We start from the raw sequence: 8,366 nt of genomic DNA on the forward strand, positions 1-8,366 counted from the left end.
AATGACAATATAGGTGCCGTAGTTAGCTTTTTCTTCAATAACTGAAACGCTTTCTCTTGTTCATCATTCCATTCAAATTTCTTCCCTTTATGCGTTAATGCAGTCAAGGGTTTTGCTATTCTGAAAAAGTCTTGGATGAACCTTCTGTAATAACCAGCTAGTCCTAAAAACTGGCGTATGTGTTTCGGAGTTTTCGGGGTTTCCCACTTTTCAACAGTTTCTATCTTTGCCGGATCCACCTTAATACCTTCTTTGTTCACTATGTGACCGAGGAATTGAACTTCTTCCAACCAAAATGCACACTTTGAAAACTTAGCGTACAATTCTTCCTTCCTCAATACTTCTAACACCTTTCTCAAATGTTCACCGTGTTCTTGGTCATTCTTTGAGTAAATAAGTATGTCATCAATGAAAACAATGACAAACTTGTCAAGGTATGGTCCACACACTCGGTTCATAAGGTCCATGAACACAGCTGGTGCATTAGTTAAACCAAACGGCATGACCATAAACTCGTAATGACCGTAACGTGTTCTGAAAGCAGTCTTTGGAATATCATCTTCTTTCACCCGCATTTGATGATACCCGGAACGTAAGTCAATCTTTGAATAAACAGACGAGCCTTGTAGTTGATCAAATAAGTCATCGATTCTCGGTAGTGGGTAGCGATTTTTGATGGTAAGTTTGTTCAACTCTCGGTAGTCGATACACAACCTGAATGTACCATCTTTCTTCTTGACAAACAAAACAGGAGCTCCCCACGGTGATGTGCTTGGTCGAATGAAACCACGCTCTAAAAGTTCTTGTAATTGGCTTTGTAGTTCTTTCATCTCGCTGGGTGCGAGTCTGTAAGGAGCACGAGCTATTGGTGCAGCTCCTGGTACAAGATCTATTTGAAATTTAACGGATCGATGTGGGGGTAATCCCGGTAATTCTTTCGGAAATACATCAGGAAATTCTTTTGCGACGGGAACATCATTGATGCTCTTTTCTTCAGTTTGTACTTTCTCGACGTGTGCTAGAACAGCATAGCAACCTTTTCTTATTAGTTTTTGTGCCTTCAAATTACTAATAAGATGTAGCTTCGTGTTGCCCTTTTCTCCGTACACCATTAAGGGTTTTCTTTTTTCTCGTATAATGCGAATTACATTTTTGTAACAAACGATCTCCGCTTTCACTTCTTTCAACCAGTCCATACCGATTATCACATCAAAACTCCCTAACTCTACTGGTATCAAATCAATCTTAAATGTTTCGCTAACCAGTTTAATTTCTCGATTCCGACATATATTATCTGCTGAAATTAATTCATCATTTGCTAATTCGAGTAAAAATTTACTATCCAAAGGCGTCAATGGACAACTTAATTTAGCACAAAAATCTCTACTCATATAGCTTATATCCGCACCCGAATCAAATAAAACGTAAGCAGATTTATTGTCAATAAGAAACGTACCCGTAACAAGCTCCGGGTCTTCCTGTGCCTCTGCCGCATTAATATTGAAAACTCTTCCACGGCCTTGTCCATTCGTGTTCTCCTGGTTCGGGCAATTTCTAATAATGTGGCCCGGTTTTCCACATTTATAACAAACTACATTGGCATAACTTGCTCCGACACTACTTGCTCCGCCATTACTCGTTCCGACACCATTTGTTCCTTTCGTTCTATTAACCCCTGGTCCGTAGACCTCACACTTCGCCGCGCTATGACCATTTCTTTTACACTTGTTGCAAAATTTGGTGCAGACCCCGAGTGATTCTTTTCACACCTTTGGCATAGCTGCTTCTGATTGTTGTTGTTGTTGCGGTTATTATTGTTGTTGGGATGATTGTTGTAGTTGCTGTTGTTATTATTGTTGTTGTTGTTGGGCCGTTTGTTGTAGTTGCGATTGATGTTGCGATTGTTGGGATAATTGTTGCGATTATTGTTGTAATTGCTGTTGTTGTTGTATTGGTGATTCTTATCACCGTTTTCCTCCCACTTTCTTTTGACTTGCTTCACATTGGCCTCTTCAGCAGTCTGTTCTTTAATTCTTTCTTCAATCTGGTTCACGAGTTTGTGAGCCATTCTACATGCCTGTTGTATGGAGGCGGGCTCGTGTGAACTTATATCTTCTTGGATTCTTTCCGGTAATCCTTTCACAAATGCGTCGATCTTCTCTTCCTCATCTTCGAATGCTCCCGGACACAATAGGCACAATTCTGTGAATCGTCTTTCGTACGTGGTAATATCAAATCCTTGGGTTCGTAACCCTCTAAGTTCTGTCTTGAGCTTATTGACCTCGGTTCTCGGACGGTACTTCTCGTTCATCAAGTGCTTGAATGCTGACCACGGTAGTGCGTACGCATCGTCTTGTCCCACTTGCTCTAGATAGGTATTCCACCATGTTAACGCAGAACCTGTGAAGATATGCGTAGCGTACTTCACTTTGTCCTCTTCAGTACACTTACTTATGGCAAACACCGATTCGACCTTCTCGGTCCACCGTTTCAATCCGATCGGTCCTTCGGTTCCATCAAATTCCAAAGGTTTACAGGCAGTGAATTCTTTGTAGGTGCATCCTACACGATTTCCTGTACTGCTAGATCCAAGGTTATTGTTGGTATGTAGCGCAGCCTGTACTGCGGCTATGTTTGAAGCTAGAAAAGTACGGAATTCCTCTTCATTCATATTCACGGTGTGTCGAGTAGTCGGTGCCATTTCCTTCAAAATAGTCAAATGGAACAAGTTAATCATACAGAATATTAAGAGTAGTTAATAGTATTTCGTAGCATAATATGAACTCATTTATAAAAGCTTTTTCTTCATATTAGCATTTTATAAGTTTAAATTCGGGTAGTACTTACCCGTTAAGTTCATACTTAGTAGCTAATATACAATTCAACTACTTCAATTCTATATGAAAAACTGATTATAATAATATTTCGCGTTCAAACTTTTACACAATATTTTACAAACTTACAATACCGCTTATTTTACATAAAGCATGAAATATAGCACACAATAACTTTGATACAAGATAGTTGTGAAGATAATTCTAGCTAGTACACAAGTCGTTCAGCAAAGGCAATAAAGACACGTAATTCATACGTCCAGAAACAAGTCATGCATTCTGGTTTTACTAGGACTACTTCCCATCCTTGGTCTTGTGCAACATAACCGTTATGGCCGTTGATAAGACAGCGTGTTGTAACATCGTCAAAGGGACGAGGGTTACGTAATGTCCAACAGTCCCGTAATAATCTAAAAACCTCATTTCTTACCCCAATTACCGACTCCGTCACTTGTGGAAACGTTTTGTTTAATAGTTGTAGCCCGATGTTCTTGTTCTCACTTTGGTGAGAAGCGAACATTACTAATCCGTAAGCATAACATGCTTCTTTATGTTACATGTTAGCCGCTTTTTCTAAATCACGAAGTCCAATATTCGGATATATTGAGTCAAAATAATTTCTTAACCCGTTGCGTAAAATAGCATTTGGGTTCCCCGCAATATATGCGTCAAAGTAAACACATCGTAACTTATGGGTTTCCCAATGTGATATCCCCCATCTTTCAAACGAAAGTCTCTTATAAACCAAGACATTCTTGGAACGTTCTTCGAATGTCTTACAAACTGATCTCGCCTTAAATAGTTGTGCCGAGGAATTCTGGCCGACTCTAGACAAGATTTCATCAATCATGTCTCCGGGTAGGTCTCTTAAAATATTGGGTTGTCTATCCATTTTGTGTTTTTATACTGTAAAATAGACAAGAGTTAGATTCATAAAAAAAAAATATACTTATTAATACAAGCAATTTTTACATATATCATAAAGCATAAGCACACTATATTACATATATTACACCACACGAATACAACTATCTTATTCCGACTCGCTTGTTTCTTCTTCTTCGGTTTTGGTTCGTTTTGCCAAGTTTCTAGGGATATATGATGTTCCCCTAATACGAGCCGTCGTGATCCACATTGGTTTAGAAAAACCTGGTGGTTTAGAGGTTCCCGGGTCATTGTTACAACTTAAGGACTTCGGGGGTTGACGATACATATAAAGTTCATCGGGGTTGGAATTAGATTTCTCTATTTTTATGCCCTTTCCCTTATTATTTTCTTTTGCCTTTTTAAATTCAGTTGGGGTAATTTCTATAACATCATCGGAATTCTCGTCGGAATCCGATTCATCGGAGAATTGGTAATCCTCCCAATATTTTGCTTCCTTGGCGGAAACACCATTGACCATAATTAACCTTGGTCGGTTGGTTGAGGATTTTCTTTTACTTAACCATTTTATTATTTCCCCCACCGGTTCTATTTCTTCATCCGGTTCCGATTCTTCTTCCGGTTCCGATTCTTCTTCCGGTTCCGACTCTTCTTCCGGTTCCTCTTCGGGAACTTGTGAATCAGTCCACGAATCATTCCAATTTACATTTGACTCTTCATTATTATTAGGTGAGTCAATGGAACTTGTTCTAGAGGTAGACATCTATCACATAATATCAAACGCGTTAAGAGATTAATATATCACATAATATTCACATGTTAAAAATATATAGTTTCCAACAAAATTTATTAAGCAATCATTTTTCAAGTAAACACGGTCGAAGTCCAGACTCACTAATGCATCCTAACAAACTCGATAAGACACACTAATGCAAAATTCCGGTTCTCTAAGACCAACGCTCGGATACCAACTGAAATGTCCCGTCCTTATTGATTAAAAACGTTCCATATTAATTGATTTCGTTGCGAGGTTTTGACCTCTATATGAGACGTTTTTCAAAGACTGCATTCATTTTTAAAACAAACCATAACCTTTATTTCATAAATAAAGGTTTAAAAAGCTTTACGTAGATTATCAAATAATGATAATCTAAAATATCCTGTTTACACACGACCATTACATAATGGTTTACAATACAAATATGTTACATCGAAATCAGTTTCTTGAATGCAGTTTTTACACAATATCATACAAACATGGACTCCAAATCTTGTCCTTATTTTAGTATGCAACAGCGGAAGCTCTTAATATTCACCTGAGAATAAACATGCTTTAAACGTCAACAAAAATGTTGGTGAGTTATAGGTTTAACCTATATATATCAAATCGTAACAATAGACCACAAGATTTCATATTTCAATACACATCCCATACATAGAGATAAAAAATCATTCATATGGTGAACACCTGGTAACCGACATTAACAAGATGCATATATAAGAATATCCCCATCATTCCGGGACACCCTTCGGATATGATATAAATTTCGAAGTACTAAAGCATCCGGTACTTTGGATGGGGTTTGTTAGGCCCAATAGATCTATCTTTAGGATTCGCGTCAATTAGGGTGTCTGTTCCCTAATTCTTAGATTACCAGACTTAATAAAAAGGGGCATATTCAATTTCGATAATTCAACCATAGAATGTAGTTTCACGTACTTGTGTCTATTTTGTAAATCATTTATAAAACCTGCATGTATTCTCATCCCAAAAATATTAGATTTTAAAAGTGGGACTATAACTCACTTTCACAGATTTTTACTTCGTCGGGAAGTAAGACTTGGCCACTGGTTGATTCACGAACCTATAACAATATATACATATATATCAAAGTATGTTCAAAATATATTTACAACACTTTTAATATATTTTGATGTTTTAAGTTTATTAAGTCAGCTGTCCTCGTTAGTAACCTACAACTAGTTGTCCACAGTTAGATGTACAGAAATAAATCGATAAATATTATCTTGAATCAATCCACGACCCAGTGTATACGTATCTCATTATTGATCACAACTCAAACTATATATATTTTAGAATCAACCTCAACCCTGTATAGCTAACTCCAACATTCACATATAGAGTGTCTATGGTTGTTCCGAAATATATATAGATGTGTCGACATGATAGGTCGAAACATTGTATACGTGTCTATGGTATCTCAAGATTACATAATATACAATACAAGTTGATTAAGTTATGGTTGGAATAGATTTGTTACCAATTTTCACGTAGCTAAAATGAGAAAAATTATCCAATCTTGTTTTACCCATAACTTCTTCATTTTAAATCCGTTTTGAGTGAATCAAATTGCTATGGTTTCATATTGAACTCTATTTTATGAATCTAAACAGAAAAAGTATAGGTTTATAGTCGGAGAAAATAAGTTACAAGTCGTTTTTGTAAAGGTAGTCATTTCAGTTGAAAGAACGACGTCTAGATGACCATTTTAGAAAACATACTTCCACTTTGAGTTTAACCATAATTTTTGGATATAGTTTCATGTTCATAATAAAAATCATTTTCTCAGAATAACAACTTTTAAATCAAAGTTTATCATAGTTTTTAATTAACTAACCCAAAACAGCCCGCGGTGTTACTACGACGGCGTAAATCCGGTTTTACGGTGTTTTTCGTGTTTCCAGGTTTTAAATCATTAAGTTAGCATATCATATAGATATAGAACATGTGTTTAGTTGATTTTAAAAGTCAAGTTAGAAGGATTAACTTTTGTTTGCGAACAAGTTTAGAATTAACTAAACTATGTTCTAGTGATTACAAGTTTAAACCTTCGAATAAGATAGCTTTATATGTATGAATCGAATGATGTTATGAACATCATTACTACCTTAAGTTCCTTGGATAAACCTACTGGAAAAGAGAAAAATGGATCTAGCTTCAATGGATCCTTGGATGGCTCGAAGTTCTTGAAGCAGAATCATGACACGAAAACAAGTTCAAGTAAGATCATCACTTGAAATAAGATTGTTATAGTTATAGAAATTGAACCAAAGTTTGAATATGATTATTACCTTGTATTAGAATGATAACCTACTGTAAGAAACAAAGATTTCTTGAGGTTGGATGATCACCTTACAAGATTGGAAGTGAGCTAGCAACTTGAAAGTATTCTTGATTTTATGAAACTAGAACTTTTGGAATTTATGAAGAACACTTAGAACTTGAAGATAGAACTTGAGAGAGATCAATTAGATGAAGAAAATTGAAGAATGAAAGTGTTTGTAGGTGTTTTTGGTCGTTGGTGTATGGATTAGATATAAAGGATATGTAATTTTGTTTTCATGTAAATAAGTCATGAATGATTACTCATATTTTTGTAATTTTATGAGATATTTCATGCTAGTTGCCAAATGATGGTTCCCACATGTGTTAGGTGACTCACATGGGCTGCTAAGAGCTGATCATTGGAGTGTATATACCAATAGTACATACATCTAAAAGCTGTGTATTGTACGAGTACGAATACGGGTGCATACGAGTAGAATTGTTGATGAAACTGAACGAGGATGTAATTGTAAGCATTTTTGTTAAGTAGAAGTATTTTGATAAGTGTCTTGAAGTCTTTCAAAAGTGTATGAATACATATTAAAACACTACATGTATATACATTTTAACTGAGTCGTTAAGTCATCGTTAGTCGTTACATGTAAATGTTGTTTTGAAACCTTTAGGTTAATGATCTTGTTGAATGTTATTAACCCATTGTTTATTATAACAAATGAGATGTTAAATTGTTATATTATCATGATATTATGATATATAATATATCTCAGTATGATGTATATACAGTTAAATGTCGTTACAACGATAATCGTTACATATATGTCTCGTTTCGAAATCATTAAGTTAGTAGTCTTATTTTTACATATGTATTTCATTGTTAATACACTTAATAATATATTTACTTATCATTTAACATAATTAACCAAGTGTATCAATATCTTAATATGATTCATATGTACCTAGTAAGACGTTGTTATAACGATAATCGTTATATATATCGTTTTCGAGTTTCTTAAATTAATAGTCTCATTTTTATGTATATAACTCATTGTTAAAATACCTAATGAGATACATACTTATAATAAAAACATGTTAACTATATATATAACCATATATATGTTATCGTATAGTTTTTACAAGTTTTAACGTTCGTGAATCACCGGTCAACTTGGGTGGTCAATTGTCTATATGAAACATATTTCAATTAATCAAGTCTTAACAAGTTTGATTGCTTAACATGTTGGAAACATTTAATCATGTAAATATCAATCTCAATTAATATATATAAACATGGAAAAGTTCGGGTCACTACACAATCCTCCTTGCGTCCTTGCGTCCTTGCGCCTTTATCTTATCAGGAAAGGATTTTCATGATAAGATTTCATTAGATTTTCTAGATTTTCATGGATAGAATTTCGATCCTATATAAAGAATGTCCCGGGAACTTGAAATTTATCATTTTCTAATAACTCATTCCAAAAGAATTTCAGTGATTATTGGCTACACAAGGTACATTTTCAAGCATTTTTTCACTACCTAAATATTTATGAATTGTGTTAATG

This window comes from Rutidosis leptorrhynchoides, chromosome 8 (genome assembly GCF_046630445.1).
Source record: "Rutidosis leptorrhynchoides isolate AG116_Rl617_1_P2 chromosome 8, CSIRO_AGI_Rlap_v1, whole genome shotgun sequence".
Lineage (NCBI taxonomy): Eukaryota > Viridiplantae > Streptophyta > Magnoliopsida > Asterales > Asteraceae > Rutidosis > Rutidosis leptorrhynchoides.